Source organism: Sus scrofa, chromosome 4 (genome assembly GCF_054392235.1).
Source record: "Sus scrofa isolate SSC_HxYL_T2T_F1_AM1 chromosome 4, Sscrofa_HxYL_maternal_Yorkshire_Landrace_v2.0, whole genome shotgun sequence".
In the NCBI taxonomy this organism is placed as follows: domain Eukaryota; kingdom Metazoa; phylum Chordata; class Mammalia; order Artiodactyla; family Suidae; genus Sus; species Sus scrofa.
This window is the reverse complement of record NC_139386.1, coordinates 120,201,465-120,229,079: the sequence shown is the minus strand read 5'-3', so window position 1 is coordinate 120,229,079 and position 27,615 is coordinate 120,201,465. Positions and strand designations below refer to the sequence as shown.

General features: G+C 35.5%; 1 long non-coding RNA gene across 1 annotated transcript in view; it reads left to right on the top strand.

Annotated features, from left to right (window-relative positions):
• The window catches only part of LOC106510214 (uncharacterized), a 198,237-nt gene that overhangs the window by 136,164 nt on the left and 34,458 nt on the right, over positions 1–27,615 (top strand). The window contains exons 7-11 of the long non-coding RNA XR_014844642.1: positions 9,054–9,200; positions 10,593–10,705; positions 14,576–14,611; positions 17,169–17,264; positions 23,123–23,326. This is a non-coding gene — a long non-coding RNA (uncharacterized LOC106510214). The remainder of the gene's footprint in view (positions 1–9,053; positions 9,201–10,592; positions 10,706–14,575; positions 14,612–17,168; positions 17,265–23,122; positions 23,327–27,615) is intronic.

The following is a 27,615-nucleotide window of genomic DNA, read 5'->3' as shown; positions in this document are numbered from 1 at the left end:
GCCCTGTCACTCAGCATGATTTTGTGATGTTTATCTATATTGTTGTGTGGATCAATAGGTTATTATGTTTTATTGCTGTTCAATATTACATTGTTTGGCTACATAACAGTTTGACCTGTAATGGGCATTTGAGTTCTTTCCAGTTTGGGGACTCTTTAAAATGAAGGTGTTTGACCATGAATCCACAAAGTGTATAGTGATATCGAGTAAGGTTGAATTTGCATTTTACTAATGATTTTCTTCCTATTTTACTAGTCACACCTTTGTGTCTTTGCTGGTTTCTTATGTAGTTCACCTGCATGGAAAGATAGACAATATTTGCAAAGCACTCTAAGAAGGGGGATGGATTTTCTCTTACTCAGTTTCAGCTCATGATTTTCCCAAACCTTTCATTTGTCATGGGTTCTTTAAATTTTCCTATGGGGACCTGTGTTTTGAAAGGAAGAGTCCAGAAGAGATACTTTTTATTCTGTTTTGAATTTTAATTTTGCTTTTGTTGTGTTTTATTTGTTAATTTCTCTGACAATGTTCTGAATAATATTCCCTTGTATGTATGTATCACATCTTCTTTAACCATTCTTCTGTGGATGGATATTTAGGTTGCTTCCATGTCTTGGCTATTGTAAATAGTGCAGCAATAAACACTGGGGTGCAAGGATCTTTTTGAATTATGGTTTTCTCCAGATATATGCCCAGGAGTGGAATTGCTGGATCATATGTTTGTTCTATATTTGTTTTTTTAATAAACCTATACACTGTCCTCCGTAGTGGATGTACTAGTTTGCATTCCCACCAACAGTGTAGGAAGGTACACTTTTCTCCACACCGTCTCCAGCATTTATTGTTTATAGACTCTTTGATGATGGCCATTCTGACTGGTATGAGGTTATACTTCGATGTAGTTTTGATTTGGATTTTTATATAAAGCTGCATGAGATATTTACATATTTTGAAGATTAATTCCTGGTTGTATGCTTCATTTGTGAAGATTTTCTACCACTATGTGGGTTTTCCTTTTGTTTTGCTTATAATTTCCTTGGCTGTGCAAAAGCTTTCAAGTTTAATTAGGTCCCATTTTCTTATTTTTGTTTTCTTTTTGCATTACTCTAGGAGGTGGATCAAAAAAGATATTGCTGAGATTTATATCACAGAGTGTTCTACCAATGTTTTCCTCTGAGTTTTATATTATTTGGCCTTACATTTAGATTTAGATTTTTAATCAATTTTGGGTTTATTATGGAGGTTGATGTTAGAGAATGTTCTCATTTCATTCTTTTAGATGTAGCTGTCCAGTTCTCTGAGCACAACTTATTGAAGAGACTGTCTTTCCTCCATTGTATATTCTTGCCTCCTTTGTTGTAATTTAGCTGACCATATGTGCATGGTTTTATCTCTGGGCTTTCTATCCTCATAGATATTTTAATATCATTCAAGAGAAATAAGTTCCTAAGAGCCTTGATGAAACTAGATTTGGTGTTTGTTCCTTATGGTGGTCAAATAACACTTTATGACACATTTTATAAAATTCTCGTGGAAGTGTGAAACACTGCTCTTTTGGAACTTTTTTCCTGGATAAAATGTGTGACCTTTAGAGGATTTCGTCATAACAGTGAACTTGATCTTTTGGCAAAACTAAATTAACACGAGGATCACCCACATTTCATATTAAGAAGGATGCTGAACATCATGTTTACTCGAGGGAAAATAGGATGCTCTTAGTTGTTAAAATCTAGATAGAGAACGATATAATTACAACCTAACATACTGAGCATACTTGCATTTCATACCTTAGTGGGGTTTTTGGTTTGTTTTTATGATGGGGCTTTTCCTCTGTCTGAAATTCCTCTCTATGTACCTGATGTGGAATTACTGTTAATTACTCCAAAGTCAACTCACTGTCAGTTTTTCTGCCAAAATTTTTCTTATCCCAATACCTTATTGATCCCTGCCAAAATTCATCATCATCTCTCCCATCATCCTTTGGTACATTTAGAAATAATCTAGCTGGCCTTATGAACAGTCTTACTTTTTGTATTAATTAATTTCATCTCCTTGATTTCCTTAAAACAATGGATATATTACTTCACTAGGATGTATAACTGATCCTTAAATTCTTTTTTTTTTTTTTTTTTTTTTTGCCATTTCTTGGGCCGCTCCCGCAGCATATGGAGGTTCCCAGGCTAGGGGTCAAATCGGAGCTGCAGCCACCAGCCAACGCCACAGCCACAACACTGGGATCCGAGCCGCGTCTGCAACCTACACCACAGCTCACAGCAATGCTGGATTGTTAATCCACTGAGCAAGGGCAGGGACCGAACCCGCAACCTCATGGTTCCTAGTCGGGTTCGTTAACCACTGCGCCACGATGGGAACTCCCAATCCTTAAATTCTTAAAACCTCGCAAAGACATTCAGTCATTCATTTTTAACTTGTAATCCATTTAATATTTGCTGATTTTCGTTGTTACTTATAATTAATCTGATACTTAATCGAATGTCTATTATCTACTTGGCAACATATTCAGTGATGGGTTTGTAAAGGTGAAAAAAAATCAGATTAGGTCCTAGCACACAGCGGTAAGAACAGTGAAATAGAAACTTTAAATAATCTAAAGTGTGAGGAGTAATATAGATGTAGGAATGTACAGGTAAATAGGGCTACATATTTTGTAGTAATACATTTTTATTTAATTATCAAAGGCCACCATCATATATGTTGTGCTCATAAGTAATGGGCATATAATACCTATCTATCCACATACTCCGGAAGTATGTTGAGTATTTGGTATTCTGTTGTTAGAATTCCTTATCTCTGAGAAAGGTGTGTAAAAGCCGAACCAAGCTGATATCAACCTCTGAGTATAGCTGCATCCTTGTTTTCCACTGATGTGCAACTGAACTGAAGGTACCATACCCTTTCTCTTCTTGAATATAGTATAGTTCTAATTTTATTGATGTTTTCAGGTTTGAGAAATTTTAAACAAACAACTAGTCTTTCTGTAATGCCCCATACTATGGATTTTGATTCAGATAAGAAATGGGTTTTATTTTTTTATTTTTTAATGATTTTTTATTTTGTTTATTATAGTTGGTTTACAGTGTTCTGTCACTTTTCTACTGTACAGCAGAGTGACCCAGTCTCAAACACACACACACACACATATATACATATACATACATATGTGTGTATATATATATATATATATATACACATTCTTTTTTTCACATTATCCTTCACCATGCTCCATCACAAGTGACTAGATATAGTTCCCAGTGCTATACAGCAGGATCTCATTACATATATACATATGCATACATATATATATACATATACATTCTTTTTTTCACATTATCCTTCACCATCCTCCATCACAAGTGACTAGATACAGTTCCCAGTGCTATACAGCAGGATCTCATTTTATATCCATTCCAAAGGCAATAGTTTGCATCTATTAACCCCAAACTTCCAGTCCATCCCACTCCCTCCCCCTCCCCCTTGGCAACCACAAATCTCTTATCCAAATCCATGAGTTTCTTTTCTGTGGAAAGGCTCCTTTGTGCCATATATTAGATTCCACATATAAGTATGGTATTTGTCTTTCTCTTTCTGGCTTAACTTCACTTAGTATAAGAGTCTCTAGTTCCATACATGTTGTGCAGATGGCATTATTTTGTTCTTTTTAATGGCTGAATAGTATTCTGTTGTGTATATATACCACATCTTCTTACTCCATTCATCTGTCTATGGACATTTTTGCTTCCATGTCTTGGCTATTGTGAATAGTGCTGAAATGAACATTTGGGTGCATGTGTCTTTTTCAAGGAAAGTTTTTTCTGGGATTCCTGGGTCATGTGGTAGTTTTATATTTAGTTTTCTGAGGTACCTCCATACTGTTTTCCATAGTGGTTGTACAAATTTACATTCCCACCAACAGTGCAGAAGGGTTCCCTTTTCTCCACATCCTCTCCGGCATTTGTTATTTGTGGACTTATTAATGATGGCAATTCTTTTTTTTTTTTTTTTTTTTATTATTATTTTCCCACTGTACAGCAAGGGGGTCAGGTCATCCTTAGATGTATACATTGCAGTTACAGTTTTTTTCCCCCACCCTTTCTTCTGTTGCGACATGAGTATCTAGACATAGTTCTCAATGCTATTCAGCAGGATCTCCTTATAAATCTATTCTAATGATGGCAATTCTGACAGGTGTGAGGTGGTATCTCATAGTACTTTTGATTGGCATTTCTCTAATAATCAGTAATGTTCAGCATTTTTTCATGTGCTTGTTGGTCATCTGTATATCTTCTTTGGAGAAATGTCTATTCAGGTCTTTTGCCCATTTTTCAATTGGCTTGTTGGTTTTTTTACTGTTGAGTTGTATAAATTGTTCATATATTTTAGAGATTAAGGCCTTGTCAGTTGCATCATTTGAAACTATTTTATCCCATTACATAGGTTGTCTTTTTTTTTTTTTTTTAATGGTTTCCTTTGCTGTGCAGATAAGAAGTGGGTTTTATCATTTAAAAAAAAAATTTTAGGGCTGCACCCATGGCACATGGAGGTTCCCAGGCAGGGGTCCAACTGGAACTATAGCCACTGGCCTACACCAGAGCCACAGCAACATGGGATCCAAGCCTTGTCTGCAACCTACACCACAGCTCACAGCAACACTGGATCCTTAACCACTAAGTGAGGCCAGGGATCAAACTTGTGTCCTCATGGATGCTAGTCAGGTTTGTTAACCACTGAGCCATGATGGAAACTCCAGAAGTGGGTTTTAACTTCAGTTTAAATTGTGCTCATCTAAGCCATGCAAGGTTGAAATCAATCAAATTAGAAACATCTGTTGAAGACTCTTACAAAATGGCAGTCATTAGGTAGCTACTACAGAGTATCATATAATTTAAATACTGCTCTAGCAGTTCTCTCAGAAGGCAAATAAAAGTCTTATATAGTTTTCATATTTTCTTGGCTTTGGAGCAACTATCATGATTTAAATCCATAGTTTATTGTCCTTGATAATTAACCTGCATGTTATTTCAGCATCATAATAGCTTTGTGTTTATGGTAAAATTGCTCAACAATAAAGACCTCTCTCCATAAATATATATGTATTTTGAAACAAAAATGCAAACCTTCTCTGGGAATAAGTACAGATTTTTAAAGAAAATATAATTATCTAATTTTTTTTGGCCATGCCACTGGCTCGTGGAAATTCCCAAACAAGGGATGGCACTCATGCCATAGCAGTGACAATGCTGGAGACTTAAGTCACTGGGTCAATGATTATCTAATTGTAGAGAACTAAAACATTGATGTTTCATGTGATGTTTAAATACAAATACAAATTGATAGTTAAAAAATGCATTAACATTTTTTAAAACATAGGTAGAAGTTTTGATTAAGAATTCAGAAGTTGGGGAACAGCAACAATTATTTCCTGATGGATAAGGAATTATAGAGGAAGAAAAGCTCCCTTAACTAAACGTCAGGTAACCTAACAGCTTCATTAGCTCAAACTCGCCATTCCCTTCTATAAATCATACTGATTAATGTCCCCCAAATGATCAAAACCAGTAACTAATATTCTCTTAAGTATGACTACACCTACTGCATCCAGCAGTTGAACTGAATGCCTACTAAGTGTCGAGTGTGTATCCTCAGATCTGTTTTTGCCAATAGTGTGTATTATTGTAATTACATGATTTATAATGTTGAAATATTGTATCTGTAAAAATCATGTTGAAATCTCTGGGAAGTTTTAATGAAATGACTAAAAATTGCTTTCAGTATAGAAATGGGATAGATATTTTAAGACATTTGGAAAAAAAAGCATCAAATTACTTCACATACATCTTTGTTCTTGCCACATTTCAAAGAAAACAATATTGAAAGCTGCATTCTGGGTGTGGTGAATAAATCAAAGATGGGAAAGTTAACCTTTATTTTATACATTTAAAAAAATATTAAAGGTGTTTGTAGGTTACACTCTTCTAATTCATATTACTTTTGCACTTCATTTGATTCCAACAATTTTGCACAAGAGATAGGGTAGGTGTATCATCCTCTTTCTGCAAATGAAAATTAAGTTTTATTTAAGTTCTGACTCCCCAAGCCATGCAGCTAGAGAGTGACCAGAATGGAACTTTAACTTCAGTTGTTTAAAGTTAGACCCAGTGTTTGTTCCTACCTCTTTTTAAGTAGAATATTTTGAAGAGAAGAATTAATTTGCTTTCCTGGAGTAAATCTTCCTCCACTTGGAACCTCGGAATGTGACTATATTTTCAGGTGTAATTAAGGAAAGGAGCCCAAGACGAGATCATTCTGGATTATTTTGGATCCTATTTCAACGAGCATCCTTATGAGAGAGAAAAGGAAAAAACATACAGAAACACAGGAGCTAGCCATGTGAATAAAGCTGGTTTGTAGAAATTAGAGTGTTGTGTTCACAAACTAAAAAATGCCAAGGATTGACAGAGCTACCAGAAGCGAGGAGAGAAATGTGAAGTGGAGTCTTCCTCAGAGACTCCAGAAGGAACAAACGCTTCCAAAACCTTGATTTCAGACTTCCTAATTCCAAAACTGTCAGTGAATAAATTTCCATTATTTTAAGCCACCAAGTTCAGGATAATTTGCTTTGGCAGCCCTTGAAAACTAACACATCTACTGAGACACATCAGTGAGCAGTAATAGGTGTACTTTCTGTCAGTATTAACTCATTTCAGGAATCTGATTACTAATTATGTGTTAGGCATGAAAAACTTCGCTATTATAAAGGCATTGCTTTTTTTTTAAAGAAACAGACAATATTTCTATACCTGTTCTTTTCTAAGGTCTCGGTTCCAGAAACAATGATTTTTTTTTTCTATTTAAAATGGCATTTTAACAAAAATCAAGAAAAATATCTATAAAAATACTTGAAAATTCCTGTGTGGTGCAGTGGGTTAAGGATCCGGTGTTGCCGCACCTCTGGCACAGGCCATAACTGTGGCATGGGTTGGATCCCCCAGCCTGGGAACTTCCACATGTCACAGGGTTGGCCAAAAAAAAAGAAAGAAAGAAAACTTGCAAGTACATGTCTTTTGTAGAAAGACCTCTTTTTAAAAATGATTTAAATAGCTGTTTTTAAATGAAAAATTCTGTGTTTTTATGTTGGTTCCAAGTGGTCCCACTTACAACTATTTTTGCTTACATTTACTTGTGAAGTAATGGGCTACCAAAGGCCAAAAGTGAAATGCAGATTTTTCTTTTCTAGTTTGACCCATACAATTGAAAATTTTAAGAGGATTGCAGTGGCCCAGGGAGAAATGGAAGGACTTGTATGCCTTGGAAATTGTGGTTAACTTGAATCAATTATAAATATTGATAAATTTTGAAAGGAAGTTTATTATTTATACGTTTAATCAAGTTAGTTCTTCAAAATGGGTTTTTTACTCTGAAAATTAATTCATGTTAGGAGAAAGGTGACACGAAAATAGTGTCCAAGCCCCTATTTAAGAGGCCACAAGTGAGATTCTTAAGTGTTTTAGCCAGGGTTCTTCAGAAAAACAGAACAATAGGGTATTAATTAATTAATCACAAGAGTTGGCTTATGTGATATGGACACTGCGATGACTCATGTTTTACCGTCTGCAACCTGAAGAAACAGGAAAACTGGTGGTGTGATCCAGCCTGAATCTGAAGGCTTATGAACTAGGAGTACCAAGTTCTGAGAGCAGAACAACCCACTTCAGGAAGAAGAGGAAAATTCACGCTTCCTCGTCATTTTAATTTATTCTGGGCCACAGCTGCTTGGATGGTACCCACCTTCTTTTCTCAGTCTTTTGATTCAAAGGCTAATCTCTCCCAGAAAAACCTCACAGACACATTTACAAATAATGTTTCACCAGCTCTCTGGGCATGCCTTAGTCCCCCCAAGTTGACGGATAAAATTAACCATCACATTAGGATACCTGAAAAGCGCTCTTCTTTTACCTCTCAGCTGTGCTGCCACCCTGTTTTGGCTAATCATTGATCAGTGTATTTGGTGAGTGATTTGCAATCTTGGCTATACATCAAAATTACCTGGAAGATTTTGTAAAATGGCTGGGCCTTACCTCCAGATATTCTTAGATAGTCTGGGGTGTGATTTGAGTATAAGGATGTTTTAAAATTACTCAGGTGATTATCAGCCAAGGTGGATAATCACTGAATTAGATAACCACCAACAACCAACCCCCAACCCAATGCTAGGAAAGAGTATCAGAGAGTGCTTTATTGAGATGGTCTGGCTGCTTCATGTAATTTTTAGCACATATGAATTTTTTTTTTACCTAATATAATTTAACTTTTCTTAAGGAAAAATATAGATCACTCCACTCTGAAGAAAACTAGTATATTTATAGGCTTGGAGACAACAAACTCTATTCTATTCTACTTATAAGCGACAGAATAGAGCATAGTAAAATATTCCTTGGATATAGCACTGTTTCTCAAAGTATAATCTTTTATTATGAAAATAAAGTTAATTTACAATGTTGTGCCAATTTCTGCTGTACAGCAAAGCGACTCATTCTTTTTTAATATTATTTTCTATCATGGTCTATCCCAGGAGATTAGATATACTTCCCTGTGCTGACAGTAGTACCTTGTTGTCTATCCTTTCTAAATGCAATAATTTGCATCTACTAACGTCAGACTCCCAGTCCATCCCACTCTCTCCTCCCTCCCCCTTGGCAACCACAAGTCTGTTCTCTATGTCTGTGAGTCTGTTTCTGTTTTGTAGATGGGTTAATCTCTGTCGTATTTTAGATTCCACATATAAGTGACATTGTATGGTACTTGTCTTTCTCTTTCTTTCTTCACTTAGTATGATAATCTCTAGTTGCATCCAAGTTGCTACAAATTACATCATTTCATTCTTTGTATGGCTGAGTGGTATTCCATTGTATATAGGTACCACATCTTTCAAAGTATAATAATCTAAATACTACCTACATTAATCAAATTGCTTACTAAGGATTAAATAAATGAACAAATACATAAATCAATCATATTCCTGAACTGCCCTCCAGACTTGCTGGAATTCTTATTCTGCACATCCCTGGTCCAGTCAGGCAATGCCAGAGTGACATGATGCAAAGCACTGTGATCTTTGGGACACATGTGACCTATAAGACCTCTTCTGGTTACTTTGTTCGTCTGAGGTTCGTGATAGACAGGTAAGAGTCATGTTCTGTAAAGTAAATGTTTAGAAGGGAACTGTTTTGGACAGATATTTGTCATTTACTGGTATTGGCCAAGCTGCTTCTAGATTTCAGATTTATGTCCATTAATATCTAGCTTAAATAGAATTCTTTCATTTTGTAAATAAATCCACTATGTGATTAAAAAAGAAGTTCTAGGTATGTTCTTAAGAAGCAATCAGATTATTCTAGTGTCCATTAAGGTTAGAAACATGTTGGTATAAGAACTCTATCCTGTCTAAGCATTTACATTACTCACTTCTAAACTTCATTTTTACATCTCATTATATGTGTAAAGTAAAGCATAAATCTGAGAAGGAAGAAAATGAATACTTAATTTTAAAAAAGTTTAAATGTATCAAGTATTACAACTGGATTGGCTCTGAGAAAATCCAGTGCCAAATACTTGGAAATACAAGGTAATTACCTTGCTAATCTCCATTAATATGGAATCTATGGAAAAAGTTTAAATATACTCAAAGATTATTAAAAGACCACTTCAAATTTTTAAGTGATAATTTTATTAATAACATTTCTACATGTATATAGTTTTTGTATATGAAATCTCTGTTTTTTTTCCTAGGGAATTATAAACTGACTTCAAGGAACATTAGAAGGTTAAGAAAAAACCTTTAAAGATGGAAATATCTTCATATATATTTAAATAGTTTAAATTCAGAGGAAAATGAGATATATAAGATTAAATTCCAAATTAGATTCTTCTCTAGTTTTTTCTACATTGACCACTTATCCTTTATGTCTTCCTTTCCTTTTCTGCCCTCTTAGGACCAATCTTTAATAATCTAATTTCTAAATAGTTTATTTCAAGCCATTATGGTTAAAGTTTCCATTGTCTCTCACCTGGACTATTTAAGTTCTTCAGTTTGCTACAGAAACACCCTCTAAATCATTCTGTACATTGGTAGACCAATTATATTTTCTAAAATATAAATGCTATCATGTTACTCTCTGGCTTAAAAATTTTCCATAGCTTCTTATTATACTAAAGATAAACCTCAAGTCATTTACATATATTACAAACTCTCCATGATTTGGCTCTTGCCTTAATTTCCAGTCTAACAGATGTGGTTCTCAATGGGAGCCTATAGAGAAATATTGAAATTTGTATGAGGTGTTATTCTTTGTCACAAGAACTGTGGGGGAAGGGACACTATAGGACTGGGATATTTTATATCCTTCATTTCGTAGAAAATGTCATATAATGAAAACTCCCTTGTAGCTCTTACATTTCTGATATTAGGTATATTAAAGACATCCACTTAAATTTTTTGAGCCAAGAGTGTAAATCACTTTTATACATGAAAAATATTATTTTTGAATGCTTTTAAGATTTTCTAATTTTTCCAGGTTACTGCTGTATAAATCAAGAGAAGAGTACACTTTATTTGGAAGGTTACCAAGAATTGCTTACCATTTTGGAAAGCCATGCCACTTGTGCAAAGCAATGGAGATTCAGCCAAGTTAAGAGGGGTTTGAACACTAATCTTCTCTGTAGTCAGGCACACTGGGTAGGAAAACTGACTTTTAATGATTAACTCCAACACAAGGACACAGTTTGGGGGAAAAAAAAACAGGCTGAAATTCAGTGTGCATATACTTACCAAAAAGTTAGTCAAGCATAATAGATACTAACTGTATAATATGCCTTGGTAAGTATACTGAATGGCAATATACTTACTCCTTGAGACAAAAAAAATCACCTAATTAAAACTGAACTCTGAGGAGTTCCCTGGTGGCTCAGCAGATGAAGGATCTGGTGTTACCACTGCTGCGGTTTGGGTCTCTGCTGTGGCATGGGTTTGATCCATATCCTGGGAAATTTCTGCATGCTGGGGCGCAGCCAAGCAAATAAACAAACGAAACAAAAATCCAAAACATCAACTCTGAGATTTATAAGGATCAGATAAGATTAAAAATATACAGAATTATCAGGGAGGTTTAGCAAGGAATTGAGATGAGTTGGCATTAGAAAATTTATAGCCTTTCATTAGGCAGGGTAGATGGCAAAGAAGAAAAAGAAAATTGTTAAAAATGCTGAAAGATAAATAGCAAAAAAAAAGGCCCATTTTTTAAATTTGGAATCATAAAAACATAGTACCATCCAGAAAAATGGCAAAAACCATATATATATGTCAACTTTGCCCTCTAATGGAAGAATCTTTTCAGTAGAGTTATGAACCACCATATTGCAGAATTCCTGTTGTTAATATTTCTATTGCATTTTGCATCACTCCCTGAAGTTGTGTAAAATAGAGGCCCCTCTTAGATTATTACCTCTTTGCTGGGGATATGCCTCTTAACAGGATAATTGTTTCAATTTTCAGTGCAACACTGTGTGTCCGTCATCTATTCATTCCACATACATTTTGTTACAGGCATATTTAATCATTTATTTCAAGCCTCAGTCATTTAAAGCTTTGAAATTGATTGAAAATAGAGGTCAGGTTAGAAAGAAGATATTTCTTTACCAGCAGAATGCTAATGTATTTGATTGAATGCATGAAGAATTGAACAGACTTTGAGTTGCATTTAAAGAAGAGGATAATGTAGTGTTCTCTTGCTTAAATATGCTGAAAATCCAGTGCATTCCTCTTAGAATGTTTTCTATTAATTCACTAAGAAAGAACATGTACATCTTTTCTGAGTGTTGGGGGAGGGAGGTAAGGATTGTCAAGAAGTTCAGCAAAACCAGAAGGGGACTTGATTATAGATTTCTGAACCAATTCGTCTGTTGTTCAGAGTAAGGAAGCTCCATACAAGAATATGCCTGTTTTTTCCACAGTCATTGGCTTTTCCCTCCTCAGAGCCATTTAGGGCTCAGTATTGCATATGAAAACCTTTTTTTAATGCCTTTCTCAAGCAGCTTCTGCAGTATGGATTTGCTCACTGAATCCCTAAAATATGGGTATTGTTGAAAATGCAGTTTATTGATAATTTTACTTCCTCTTAACATCCATGCATGGAATGAGGGTGAGCATTGAGTTTACAGCTTAAAATTGCACTAAAATTCTGATTATATAAAACTTAAGGAAGTTTCTATTGCAGCTCAGTTAGTTAAGAACCTGACTAGTATCCACGAGCATGTAGATTCAATCCCTGGCCTCGCTTGGTGGGTTAAGGATCCAGCTTTGCCTCAAGCTGCAGCCTAGGTGGAAAATGCAGCTTGGATCTGGCATTGCGATGGTTGTAGCGAAGGCCAGCAGCTACAGCTCTGGTTTGACCCCAGCACGGGAAATTTTATATATGGCTGGTGTGGACCTAAATAACAAAACAAACAAAAAAACTTAAAAATCATATTTTGCTTCTATTGTTTATTTGGCTGTAAGTTGTTGATGATAATCTTCTAAACAATTCTTATCAACCTTCTAAATTTAGTCCACATTCATTAAGATTTTAAAAGAGTGTATGGCTACCATCTTTTACTGTCAATCCTGGTGAAACAAATTAGGCTAATTATATCCTGAAGTTTAAAGTTTTGCTTGAGACTCTATTTGCTCTTGAATTGCAAACTTAAAGAGTCAATCTGTTCTTCCCAAGACGTAATATCCCTTAATTTTACTCTTGAGTTGGCCTACCAGCCTTGCAACCTATATGCCTTCTCTTTTCTCCCCATCTTCCACTATGTCTTATTTATACTGTTTAATCAACAGAGTGAATTGGAACACAGGTTCTGAAGTTAGACTCCCCAAGTTCAAATATCAGTGTATTCATTACTAGTTATGTGGCCTTTGAAAAGCCTTTTGTGGTTCAGATTTCTCATTTAAAATGAAAGTAAAGACACTTGATTTTATTCATCTGTTATGATGATTTGAGGAGAAAATGTATGTATGAAGGTTAGCACGGTAACTGACATGTAAACACATGCAAAAGGTATTAGTTATTACTGTTGTTGATGGTGTTACCTAATTTCAATAAGTTTATTGTCTTAAATTATCCTATGTGCTATTTTTTTACAAATCGTAATAATATGGACATACGTAGATTTTAATATTCAAATAAACAATACATTTAACTTGTCTTTTTTTTTTTTTTTTTTTTTTTGCCATGTCCATGTCCATGGCATGTGGAAATTCCCAGGCCAGAAATCAAACCCGCACCAGAGCAGTGACACAAGCCACAGCACTGACAATGCCTGATCCTAACTGTTAGGAAACATGGAAATCCTGTATTATTTCTTTAGTTATTTTTAGCATCATGACCAAATATCTAGTTTTAAATAGACATATTTTGCTGTGCTGTTTTCATGTAAAGTGCGCAAATAAGTGGCAAGCCATATTTCACAGAAAGTTAAAGTTATAATTATTTATTCCAGTAATTCTCAGGTTTTGGATTTTAAGAAATAATTTTAAAGGAAAAGTAGAAATCATGAATCCATTTCACTTTTAGTGTTTGTTTTTTAATCAAGAAAATATATGATTTTTCAAAGCTACTATAAATTACTTCTTTTAACAAGATGTATTAGTCACTTCAAGATAATGATATTTAAATTTTTGTGTGTGTGTCTTTTTAGGGCTGCGCTGGAAGTTCCCAGGCTAGGGATCAAATTGGAGCTGCAGCTGCTGGCCTACACCACAGCCATAGCCACCCCAGAACAGAGCCACATCCACCACCTATGCCAGATCCTTTAACCCACCGAGCAAGGCCAGGGATCGAACCTGCATTCTCATGGATGCTGGTCAGGTTCTTAACCCACTGAGCCACAATGGGAACTCCAAAACAGTGATATTTAAACACTTATAATAAGGGTATGTGTGGAGCATACATGTATTCAGGGCGAGACAGTATTTGATGAGCCAAACCTTCTAACTACTTGGTTGTTTCAGACAACTGATTTTACCTCCAGGAATACCACATCCAAAGAAATAGTGGACTCATTTCACTTACATTACCTTCTTAGTCCCTTTTTCCTAAACTTAACTAATCTGTAACCGTGGGAAACTTAAGCAAAAAACAGAAACAAACAAGTAAAATCAAGTAGTGAGTAGCATATAAAGTTTTGCCTCAGATACAGATAGCTGCTTTAGGAAGCAGAAAGCACGTCTTTTTTCATTTGATGATTAAAACATTTTTTTTGCCTGTTCCAATAAAATGTTCAAACCTTCACTTCTTAAACAAGAGGCAGCCATATTAGAGTCATTGATTTGAATTAATGTGATCACTAATAAATTTAAGTACAATTACGTGCTATATTTTTGCAAAGGAGAGAGCCCTTTAGGAGTGAGGAAAATAATTCAAAAGATATCAGACCCAGTGTAAGACTCTCTCAGGCTAATAAAAAAAATACATTTAAATATTAATCATAACTTTTCACATTCCTCATTTATTTATAGAAAGACCTCTCTTGACTGATGCTGGAAGTTATGGAGGTAAGAATTAAATTACTATCTTCTTAACAAGCATTTGATATGGCATTATTAATATCAGACAAAGGAGACTTTAAGGAAATGAGTTTGTTGAGAGATAGAAGAAAGCTTCAAAATGACAAAAAATGTCAACCTAAGAGGAATATATAACAGTATTTATTTTGTATTCCCCAGTATTCAATATAAATGATGCAAAAAAATGAACTCAAAGAAAAAATAAGCGAATATCATAAATACCAACTTTAAGCCAGTTTTGTGTAATACCAACTTTAAGCCAGTTTTGTATAATTAACTACATAATAAATTAGCATATATAGAACATTATGCCAAACAAATTCAGAACACATGATTTTTTTAGCTGTACATGGACTATATTTAATCAATTTTTAACTGTAGATATACTATATGCTGGGCAGTAATGAAAACCTCAGTAAATTTCAAAATGTCAAAATCCTACAGATAATGTCTTTAGCACAGATTTTTCTTGGATCTGTTTTTTTAAAGGTTTTCTTTACTGTAGTTTTGTACATTTACCATTTATTAATATGCTTTAGCATAAGACAATAAATATTCTGTTTTTACAAGTATTATTTGTCCCCAACTTTGCTGTTAACTATTTTCAGAATCCATTATTAAAGGACAAATTCAAAATTTAGCAGATACCTAAAGATTTAGTGAATCTGGTTAATTTTGATCATTTTAATTGTCATAATCAGAACATATTTTTGCTAGCTGTTTCTTGAGATATGAATATTAATTGCTCTTTTGTAATCACTTATGGCTGTTTTCATACACAAAATCTGTTCTAATCATCTTTTCCCAATCCTGCTGTCACAGAGATAGAAAACAGCATAAAACATTTTAAATCTCCACAGGTCACTTAATATTATCATCTGACCTAGCGGTAAAACAGGCTGTGTCCTTTTACTAAACCCCAGGAGTCACTAATTTTTTTTTAGCATAATGAAATAATATAATTTACTTTTCTTGCTTAGAGTGCAGTGAAATTCACTTATCCAAATTACTAAGAACTTTGTTTCATTTATATATATAAATGACACAGCTGACACAACTTTGTTTCATTTATATATATACACACACATATATATTTTAATTTTTTCTTTTTAGGGCTGCACCCCCAGCTAGGTGTTGAATAGGAGCTGCAGCTGCCGGCCTACCAGAGCCACAGCAACAGCAACCCCAGATCTGAGTCGTATCTGTGACCTACACCACAGCTCACGGCAATGTCGGATCCTTAACCCACAGAGCAAGGCCAGGGATTGACCCTGAGTCCTCATAGATACTAGTGAGATTCGTTTCCGCTGAGCCATGATGGGAACTCCTTATATTCTTATTCTCTTTGTTTCATGAACATGAAAATCAATTCCATAGGATAATAATTTGTCTGGAAATAAGTGTTTTCCAACTATATAATATTCCTTCAATAAGAAGACAGAGCAGTGTAGAAGACAAGGACTGACCCCAAACCCAAAAGTGCTGCAAGGCAATGTCTTTCTATTCCCTTTACCGTCTCTGTGCTCTTTCTCTTCTCCTCTTCCCAAGTCTTATAGATCAGAAAACTCTCGTCAGACTTCCCACTTACACAGTCTCTCCTATAAATATAGATGTCCCACTACATACAGTAGAATCAGGAATACGCTATTGTTTTGATCTTTCCTGTCTCCCAATTTACTTTACTTAGCATATCTTCTAGATCAGAAACAGATCTTTATTCCTATGACATCAATGGATAATACAAAAAAAAAAATACTGCCTTTCTTTTTTGCTAAGATAATGTTTGAAATTTAAGCATCATCTTAAAAAGGGTGACCCCCTTTTTACATTGGTCTGTCAGAAATACTTTAAGACAACATTTATAAATGTAGACCTGCTCTTTGATTTTGGTTCAATTTCTCAATTAAAGGATCACAATATACTAAAGTTGAATACCAGTTAATAGAAGACAAAAATTATAGCTGGTACTTTTACTATGGAGCTGTATATTTTTCACAGCTCTTTCTTCTTTCCCAATTTGAATTTACGTAACAATAATACTCAAATTTAGATGTATTGCTCTTTTAAACATTCAGGGAACAGTCTTGAATTCTTATCATGTCAAAGTTCCTGTCATGGCTCAGTGGAAACAAATCTGACTAGCATCCATGAAGATGCAGGTTCAGTCCCTGGCCTTGCCCATAGGGTTAAGGATCCTCCATTTTCCATGAGCTGTGGTATTGATTGCAAATGCAGCTCAGATCTGGCATTGCTGTGGCTGAGTCATAGGCTGGCAGCTATAGCTCCGATTCAATCCCTAGCCTGGTAACCTCCATATGCCGTGAATGTGGCCCTAAAAAGACAAAAACAAAAACAAAAACAAAACTTATCATGTCAAACTATATACTTTTAAGAAGAGATCCCACAATTTTATATATAACCTGTACTAAACTTTAAATATTTGTGCTTTAAAATAAAGTTTGTCAATGTTCACCAGGTGCCTGAGAAAGGCATATCTCTGAAATTTACTCATTCTTGCTTTTTTCATGTGCTTTATTTTTTTAAGCTGCTGAAGCTTAGATAGATAATACCGTAGTTAAAGAAACCACGAACTCTAATAAACACCAATCAAGTCACATATTTTCTATGGCACAACTAGAAGGTAAGAAGTAAATTTGCGCTAAGTAGGAAAACAGATATAATTGACATCCTATTATGAGAAAAAGATGTAAAAAAGAGTAAGTAGATGGTAACTGAAGAGGAAAAATACATCCAGATCACTCTGTGGATAAAATAGTACTGGTTTAATATTTCAAAGTCATGTCAAATTTGACATGTCTGAAAAGACATTTGCTGTCCCTCTTGCACCCCACCCATATCTGTTCTTTCTCTAGTCATCCCCATTTTAGAAAGTGACACTAATTTTCACATGGTCATTCAAGCCCAAATCCTTTAAGTTGTTTTTGAATCCTTTCAAACTTACTGTGTATTCGGTTCTTCAGCAAGTTCTGTTGGTTCCATCTTCAAAATATCCCCTGATTTTGATTGTTTCTTATCAGCCCCAGTTCTTCTCTACCTATCCAAACACCCCCTATTTCCTCAGACTGTGCAATTACTAAGTCTTCCTAGTAATTTTCATTTTTTTCAATACTTTTCCTTCTATACACACTTTTCTGCAAAGTAGCCAGACTGATCATTTATAAATGTAAATCCAATCACATACCCACCCTTCTGCTCAGATCCTGCTGTGTCTTCTTATGCATTCAGCATAAAACCCAAATTTTAACCTCACTTAAGTGGTTCTAGATGATTTTTCTACCAATCTCCTCTCCTATAAGTTTCTGGTTGACTTCCTTCTTTTGGTCACACCAGCTTTTTTTTTGATGATTTTTCAATGAGCTGGGTTGATTCTGATTTCAGATTTCACACTTCATTTCTTCTTTGCTTACAATTCTCTTTTTCCAATTCTCCATGAAGCTCATTCCCTTATTTTATTCAGATTTCCATTCGTAGCATAATCGCATAATCTATGGAGAAAGGATTTCCTTGACCATCCCTTGTAAAATTCTTTGACCTGCTTTATTTCCTAAAAATAACCATCAACTTATCATTATATTGTTCTATATTTGTTTATTAGTTTATTATTTGCATCTTCGACTAGGACATAAACTCCATGAAGGATTTTAGCTAGTGGATCCTTCTTTGTTTCCTCAGAAATAATATACTACACAGAGTATAATTAAATTAAATATATATTGACTAACTGTACCAATGAATAAACTGCAGTAGGCATCCACCCCCCCTCATGATCATCCAGTCTTTAGGCCTACAGTCTTAATTTCAGTACCACAAAGCCACATGTACTTGGATGACAGTACATAATTTTATTAAATATTAAGCTGCATGTCTCATCTTTAATTTCAAGTGTAGTGTTAACATATAAACATTCATTTTAAGAAAATATATTGTGTATCATCATTTCAATAAAAAATAGTACTAAGTAAGAGAATGACTCACTTTAGTCAAGAGATGGATAATGCAGCTCTAGAGATGACCATGCAAGGTATAATATTAATAAATTACTTTCATTATTTGATAAATATAAAATCTTAGCATATAAATGTGACAAGTTCTGTAGCTCACATCCAACAACATTAGTATTGGCAGGCAAAGAAAACTCAACTTCTCCCCAGAGGAACTTGGGAGAAATTTAGGTGTTCCTTAGTAGTTAGTATATGAGATTTCTTTCCAAACATTTTGAGTTTTAGAAAGGCAAACCAACATTTTAGACCAGTGGTTCTAAACTGGGGATGATTTACCCACCAGGAGACATCAGCAATGTTTTCAGACAGTTTTGGTTGTCACAGCTTGGAGAAAGGTGCCAATGGCATTTAATTCATAGAGACCAGGAATGCTGCTAAAATCCCACAACATGCAGGGGAGTCTCCAAACCAAACTACTAAAATGTTAGTAGTACCAAGGCTGAGAAACTGTGTTAGACAGGCAGGGCTGTAATATTGAGTCAGTCTGTTTGTTTAGTTTGGAACACAAAATAATTTTGAAACTCTTTCCAAACTTTGTGTTTACTACTCTGTGTTTATGAGTTCCAAGCTTCAAGCAGCCAGGGCCCTCTCATAACTTCTTTCTCTAATTCATGCAAACTCAAAGGAACTGCTCTTTCATCTTAATTCCTGCTACTCTTCCTGAAAATATGTAACTGACCGATCAATTGTGTAGTTCTGGAGACTATTGGAGCCCAGCCGACCGCTTTTCTTTCCATGAGTTATTTGATTATTGCATTACTGTTGTACATGTCTTTTCACAGAAGTATTCATTGTCTTTTTCTCAAAACAGAGAAGGCCCTAAAATGACTATTGTGAACTAATCAAGTAAAAACTGAGGTACGCTTATTGTAGGATTATTTAACTTTTCATGAAAAGAATAAATATTTTCTGTCCAAATAAGTTCACTATTTCTCTGTTTGAAAAAAGAAGCTCTGCCATTGAAAAACTTTGTTCATTTAGTCTGACATATATAAATAAATAAGCAACAGCATATTTAGAGCTGGAACTCTAGCTAATTCCATGACTTTTATGCCATCTTGGATATACATTTGAATTAATAGTCTTTTGATTTCATATCACTTAATGTGTAACATGGTATATTTAAGTACTATATCTATATCTAATATATATAGATATATATAGTTTTATTCAGTGAACAAAAATCTGAAATTGGCTTCATACAGACCTAGATTAAATCCATGCTCAAGCTACTAGAAGCTCTAATTTCTATTCTTTTCTTTTTTTCTTTCTATGGCTGCACCTGCAGCATATGGAAGTTCCTGGGCTAGGAGTCTGAATCAGAGCTGCAGGTGCAGCCTCTGCCACAGGCATGGCAATACCAGATTTGAACTGCTTCATCGAACTACACCAAATTGCATCAATGCCGGATCCTTACCCCACTGAGAAGCCAGGGATCAAACCCGCATCCTAGCAGAGACAATGTCTGGTCCTTAACCTACTGAGCCACAACAGGAAGTCCCTAATTTCTTAATCTGACAGTGTTTTATAGAGTATTATAAAGAAAAATAAGGAACTCCGTTGTGGCACAGTGGAAAAGAATCCAACTAGGAACCACGAGGTTGTGGGTTCCATCCTTGGCCTCGCTCAGTGGGTTAAGGATCTGGTGTTGCCGTGAGCTGTGGTGTTAGGTTGCAGACATGGCTCGGACCCTGCATGGCTGTGGCGTAGGCCAGGAGCTGTAGCTCCGATTAGACCCCTAGCCTGGGAACCTCCATATGCAGCAGGTGCGGCCTTAAAAAGCAAAAAAAAGAAAAGAAACAAAGAAAATGATCGGTGCAAAATGTTTCACATATTCCCTGACACCCAGGAGGTACATAATAAAGAGGACTGGGTATTGTTATTAATATGTAAATATTTGATTTCCTAATGAAGCTGAAAGTTTCACAAATTTTTAGAAAATTCGGTCAGGACCTTTGTACCATATTGAGGTCCATGTTCCTCTTGATACCGAAGAAACATAATTTAATATATTCATTCATTTAATAAATACAATTCATCTTCTTTTTTTCATATGGATATTGAGTTATTCAGGCTTTTGTTTTGCTTTGTTTTCCCCAAGTACTTCAATTTCCCCGTTAGACTACTTTAAACTTCTGTAAATAAATAATACCAAATGATCTTATAGATGTGAATCTATTTCTGGCTTCTGTGTTGCATTTTATTGATGTATTTGTCTTTTTTATGCTAACATCACATAGAAAAGATGTTTATGCAATAACTGTAAATGGATAGTAACCTTTGAAAACTGTGTAAATGATTTTAAAAATTAAATTTTAAAACAGAAAAAAAGATGTTTAAATATGAAAAAAGAAAACAAATTTCAAGTGTGGGTGAGATATGTTACATTTGCCATATAGTTCATTCAATTTTATTTAGGTTTTAAAAATCTGACATCTAAAATACCAACATGTTAGGCATTATTTTGATAACAGCGTGTATTTCTGAGTGTATGAATAAAATAAATTTCTCAGGCCTCTTTAAGATAAACAAATTTTACACAAATGTTATTCTTGAGTAAACATTAAGCTGATTGATGACACTTGATATAGACAAGGTTTTATTTGTCATTCTTTGTCATGGACCATTTGTAGCTATCGACTAAAAATGTAAAAAAAAAAAGAAAAATGGAGAAACATTGTAGAATATTAGTCCCAATAGATTTTGAAAGAGAAGAGAAGTCCTTATCACAGCTACTGACACAAAATAGGTGAAAAAAATACATGCGGGATGAATTGATACATGCGTGACAAAATGCATGTCCTTGAAATACAGATGGCTCTGACCATACTCTCCACAATACTGTGATTGACATAATGGCAGCTTTCATATAATGGTAAAGGCTGAACATCCTAAGATAATATGGCAATTTTAAGAAATATCAGATATTGAAATGAGATAGGAATATGTAATGTGTTTATCTTTATTGCTCCTTTCATAACTATATAAGGCAGTTTACATTTAAACTTTTCTATTTCCAAAGTTTCTTTTAATCTCTTTTAAGGTGTTCTAGTAAAAAAAAAAAAAAAAAAAAAAAAAAGTGTCATACTGACTTACCTTCCTAACTTACTTTCCCAATTGTTACACAACAAAAGCAACAGTTTTCTTAAATCTTTGGATGGTTGGCTAATTCCAAGTCAGTTATGTGCTCACAGCAGGATAAAATTATAATGTATTTCTCTTTCTGAAGTTTGGATCTAATTCAGACCTTGGGTTGTGGAATTACAACAAAACAAATCTCACCATCTGGAGGTTTGCAAGTCATAATATTTTTTACCTTTATTGTCACTGCTTCTCTTTACAAATTCATAAGTACGTGAGAATAAACATACACTATTCCTGCAGTTTGTCAGTACAATAGACATTTATGACAAGTAAATTGCCAAGAAAACATTTACAATGAAAATGATTTTGATGATAAGTTGTACCTTAAAAGTAGAAATAAAATTTTCAGGCATCTAATTTTCATATTACAGATTTAGGAAGAGAATTTTCTCATTTGAAGGATTAAGTGTGTTGACAATTACAGAGTCACACAACCTACCAGCTAAAACTGCCTAACTGGTTGTAGAGCTCAACCCTTTGGAAAGCCTAGCTTCTGTTCCCTAGTTGCTAATGCTAATAAGCTTCCCGAATTGCTAAAAAAGCTGACTTACCGTTCAGACCATGCCTCATAAATGTTATACAACATCCTTGGGCAATCATGTTCAGATACTGCAGATTTTCAGGCTAATGAGTAAGACCTGTGAAGCTCGACATCAGTGAAATTTTGAAACACAAATGTTGATCGTTATTTCAAGGGTCTAGAAACATGAGACAAAAGCTTACCATTTGAAATTTTCTAATTGACTCAAAGTCCTAACAACATTTTTGGTTAAGAACTGAGGAAAGGTAAAGCTGTCATGAGTGGAGTCTCCTACAGGAGTTACTGGCTGTCTTATTTTTAGCTAGAAGCCTACTGAAACGGGTTTAAATGCTATAGAAGACAATATATTTACCCATCTGCTTTATTCCTTCCAGTAGTAATTGGGAGTCATAGTGGTTATTTATTCAATCTGCAGTTAAATTTTGCTCAAGTGAGCAATCTAAGATGCTATAGGAAATTTAGGACTCTTTAAATGAACATGACAAAAAAAAAAAAAAGGCAGAAAATAGCAAATGAGTACTCCCACAATATCAAGACTTTGCTTTTGTGAATACTGCCCACACCTGAAATCTAAAAATCAAGCAATATAGAGTATTTTAGATATATATCTTTTAACAAAGCTACTCATATAGTCATTCATTCAAAACATAATTCTTGAGAGCTGACTCAAAATTTCTTGTACTGTGCAAATTGCTGGTAAAACAGAATAAGGAAAGATACTATGCTCAAGGAAATTACCAAATCATAAAGACTTCAAATTAGTAATCAATGTTTGCAAACATGTTTTTATAGGTGCTATAATAAAGATAATGCAAGAAAAGTGAATACAATGAAGAAAATCTTGTCATTCCTACTTGAGAGTGAGCAGGTGAAAACAAAGTTTTACCAAGAAGATGAAGTTTGAAAAGAATTTTAAAGAAACAAAGTTTTTTGAATCTATAAAGAGAAAGAAATTTGAGAATGAAGAAATGCACATTCTTGACCGATGATAAAAATGTAAGTTACAAAGCTAGCATGTCTTTTTGATGTAATATTTCTACAGAGAGCAATGATATGCAGTCTAACTTGAAATACCAAATGCCTTAAATTTAGGTGTGGGGACCATTGAAGCATTTTACTATCTTAACCTGGAGCCTATATTAAGCAAATAAGAATATAATCACATAATGTGGAACACTTTGCTGATGATTTCTGGGTTATTTCTTAGAAAAGAATTTTCTCTGTGCATAGGTGTTAATAGTCTGATCACATATTTCAAGAACAGAGAATCACATTTCTAACGTGTTATTGAAAGCAGTTGTTAAGTAGTTTTAGACTGTAATCTTCTGAAATATTGTAGAATTTCTTTGCATTAACCTGTGCACATTTGAGCTAATGTATTTTGCTACTAGAATTTCACAGATCAAATTCACCCGGTAGTTTATATTCTTTCCTCCTCAGACTTACTAATTTAACAAATGATTGGTTCGTTTTCAATCATAACACATATATGTAGCTGAGTTGTTTCCAGTTTGGAGGGAAAAATAATGCAATTTCTCAAAAGTATAACATGATGCCCCTGGACTACCAGAATTAAAGGTAAATTTGTCTTCTTTTCCTAATCCCCAGCTTTCTCTTGTATGTCCATTTCCAGGGGTGAGGGTAGGTGTCAGTATTTAAATTTATGGCCTTGATGGTATAGGACTATGAAACTCCTGTGTTAGCCTCCACAACTACTGGTTCTTTGTTACTGTTGCATGTTCAAAAGACGGAGGTCTGCAACCACTTTTGAAGCATAAATTCCCCTTTATATTGCCTTTTTTTTTTTTTAAGGGCCGCACCTGTGGCATATGGAAGTTCCCAGGTTGGGGGTTGAATTGAAGCGGCAGCCGCCAGCCTACACCACATCTGCAGCAACGCCAAATCTGAGCCAATTCTGAGAACTACCCTGCAGCTCATGGCAACGCTGGATCCTTAATCTATGGAGCAAGGCCAGGAAATGATCCCTCAGCCTCATGATTACTAGCTGGGTTCATTACCGCTGAGCCACAACAGCAACTCCAGACTTTTACCGTTCCTTAGTATAGGCTGATTATGGAAAGGGATTCTCCAGCGGGTACAATATTTCTAGTATTTCAGAGCTATAATGTAAATAGCAATGTAGGAACTGTGGAACTTGATGGTTGTTGCTAGGTGCCATTGATGTAATGAAGAGAGAAAATTGGAGACTTACAACCATGATCAGTCTTGTGAGGGTCAGAAAGCTTCCTGGGCAGGTTTTTTGGGACCTCATATTGCCCACGGCCAAATGGAAGACAGCGGTGAAGACCAGTTACAGGACCAAATGATAAGACTGTGAGATCTGTAGAGAAGGTGGAAGTTTGGTCTAGACAGAGTCCGATGCCAAAACAGAGCCTTAATGAGAAAGGTGTAACCCTAAAACTTCAGACAGTGTATCTAAGCTGATGCGCTTGAGAATTTGGAGCCCTCAATTCACCCCGTAGCCTCAATACCAGTCTGCTCTGCCTCCCACCTGTGGAGAGTCCTCCGATGAGACAGATGCCTTACAAAACAATGCTTTCCTTCCTCAAGATGAGATCTGCCCCACCTAATGTCTTTGTCATCCATAACTAGGGAATAATGTACCACATTTTCAAATGAAATTGTTTTCCAGTTAGAGAAAATATCTGAGTGAAAGTAATGATTTGAGTAAATAGCATTTTTGCTTAAAATGTAAAAATCACTATAGGAAAGCTGACCCTTATTTATTGTACTTAGTAGGAGCCATGCTAATCAGGCCAGCATTAAGCAAAGCCTGACTGTGAAAGAGCTTGGCCTTCTATGGGAGGAGATGGATTATATGCCAAATGAACTGCAAGACTCAGCTAACATGCATCAGCAGGAAAAACGAAAATACGCCCAGGAGTGTATTCTGAAAGTGCTGGAACAAAGAGGACAGACTAGAGACTGAAAAATGGGGTTTTTTTGATAGAAGAGTATTTTCTCTTGATACAGAATTTTACACACTGGCAAGCGGCTTGGAAACTATTCCTAATACACTCTTGGGTTGGCTCTTAAATTCTTAGAGAATTAAATGACCCACTTTAATTGAAATAGGGAAGCTAGATATCTGTGACAGGCTGACATAAAGGATAAAATTCTCAAAGAATTGGGTGTACGTGGTTCAGTCTACCATAAAAGATTGAAAACACACCAGATGACAATTTCTCAAGATGAAAAGACATGTACTCATAAGGGCACCAGCATCACTGAGAACCCCGCAGTGGTCAACCTTTCTCCATAGGGCTGGCGGGAGGACATGCTCTCTTGGATCCGTGGGGTGACAGGAACCCCGCATAGCAAAAGCCAGGTGGCAGCACTTCATTGCCAGAAGAAATGTGGATGCAGTCACTAAAATGAGCAGCAAGGTCAGAATAGCAGGCAGGGACACTTGCCTTGCCGTGATCTATGGAAATCCTAGTGCAACATGACGTTCTCAGGTCAAAATAGATGGCTGCCGGCAAAAGAAATGAATGTGAACAGATTCCCCCACTATCTGATTGTAGCACATTCCTTTGAAAGCTTTCCCAAGCCTCAATGGCATACAGTGAAGAAGCCATAACTTAGGGATCATCTTGCTAATAGATGCTCTCATCTGTTATATAAAGGATTCGTAGTGAAGGTAGGGCAATTAAAATTAGAATAATAGCGGGCAGGATTGTTCAGATTGCCTCCACTTCTTGGGCATCTATGGTGCTGGTGTGTGTCAATTTTGTTGTTAGCATTAGTGAGGTAATATATAGTACTAATGAGCTAATTAAGAATACAATTATTAAAGTGTGATCGTAAAAATGTAGGAGTTCTTCTTTAAATAAGTGGAGGTAAAGCACAAACACTCACACAGTTCAAAGCTCTGGCAGCTTGACACTAAGATGCAGAGTGTAGTTCCAGGGAAGGGGTTTGGTGGTGCCATTCTTGCTGCTTAGGGTGTGCTGCCTCTGTAAAGTCTCCCTGCAAAACAAACTCTGAATGCTATTTTTGCTTTTCACCTTTTTTCATAAAAGTGAAAAATGTTCTTCAGATTTATTCTAGCTAGTGAAAACAGGTACTAATGTAGGTCTTTTGTAAAGTGATGTAGCATAAAGCAAATTTTCAAAATTGGGAGATGCATGTATATATTATAACCAATGAACAGGCAGTGTGTTGCCCAATGTAGAGTCAAAATCCTTTGCCGAGTTTCAAGAAGTGAGCCTGTGTTCAGGTATAGAGCTGTTTGAGTAAAGAAGAGATTGTGTCTCCATGAAGAAAGACCTTCCAAGAAGAGGTAGATGGCAATACATGCTGTTGGTGCCGCATTATTTGGCCAGTGTACCCTTTCCCCTGATATTGGGAGGAGTTTCACAGGGCTCACAAATGCCTCTTGTGCAGCATATTGGTTTCGGCAGAGTGGGGGCTACATTGCTTAGGAGATCCTGGGACCCCCATCTCCACCTCCAGGAGCTATTACTGGCTGATACAGGGTACAAAGGCCTCAATCAAGACCAACTATGTGGTGTAATCGCTGCTCCAGGATGAAGCCTGGTCTTCAGCTGAGACCACATCATTGCTTAACGTTCTTTCCCTGGCCTACCTTGCTTCCCTCTCTCCCTTTCTCCTAAAAGTACTCCCTCAGTAAATCGCTTCCACAAGTGATTTCACTTATGTCACTACATCAGGCTCTTCTTTTAGAGAACCCAACTTTAGAAGCATCCTCAAAGTGAGAATTTTATTTTGAAACTGGAGGCAGGAAAATGGGTCTGATGGAAGGTTGTTGTATCCTGTGTGCCCAGTGTTTGGTCCATGGTTGAGGGGCAGTAAAAGTGATTCTGGTTCTCCCAGTTGCTGGAGAATGCAAGTGCTGGCTTCTTTACATATGCTTTAGTTCCATCATCTGTAAAATTAAGATAATAATAATGTATATGCAACTCATAAAATATACTTGTTACAGGGCCTGGCTCAGAATAAATGTTCAATACATGGTAGCTATTTTTATTATTTATTTTGTAATAGCTGTTAGGAAGTAGTTCTTCATGAGACACATTAAATAAATAAACACTTTAATTTATTAACAATTATAAACAATAAATGAATGCTTCTCTATGTGCTAGCACCATCTTAAAGCACTTTGCCTGTATCCATATGATTGTTTGGTTTACTCTCTGAGATTAGTAATATTCACATGTAGGTATTTTTGCAGAGGAGGAAACTGCGGAATGTATAGACACATGGCTTGCCCAAAGTCTCCCAACTAGTGGGCAGTAGAGATG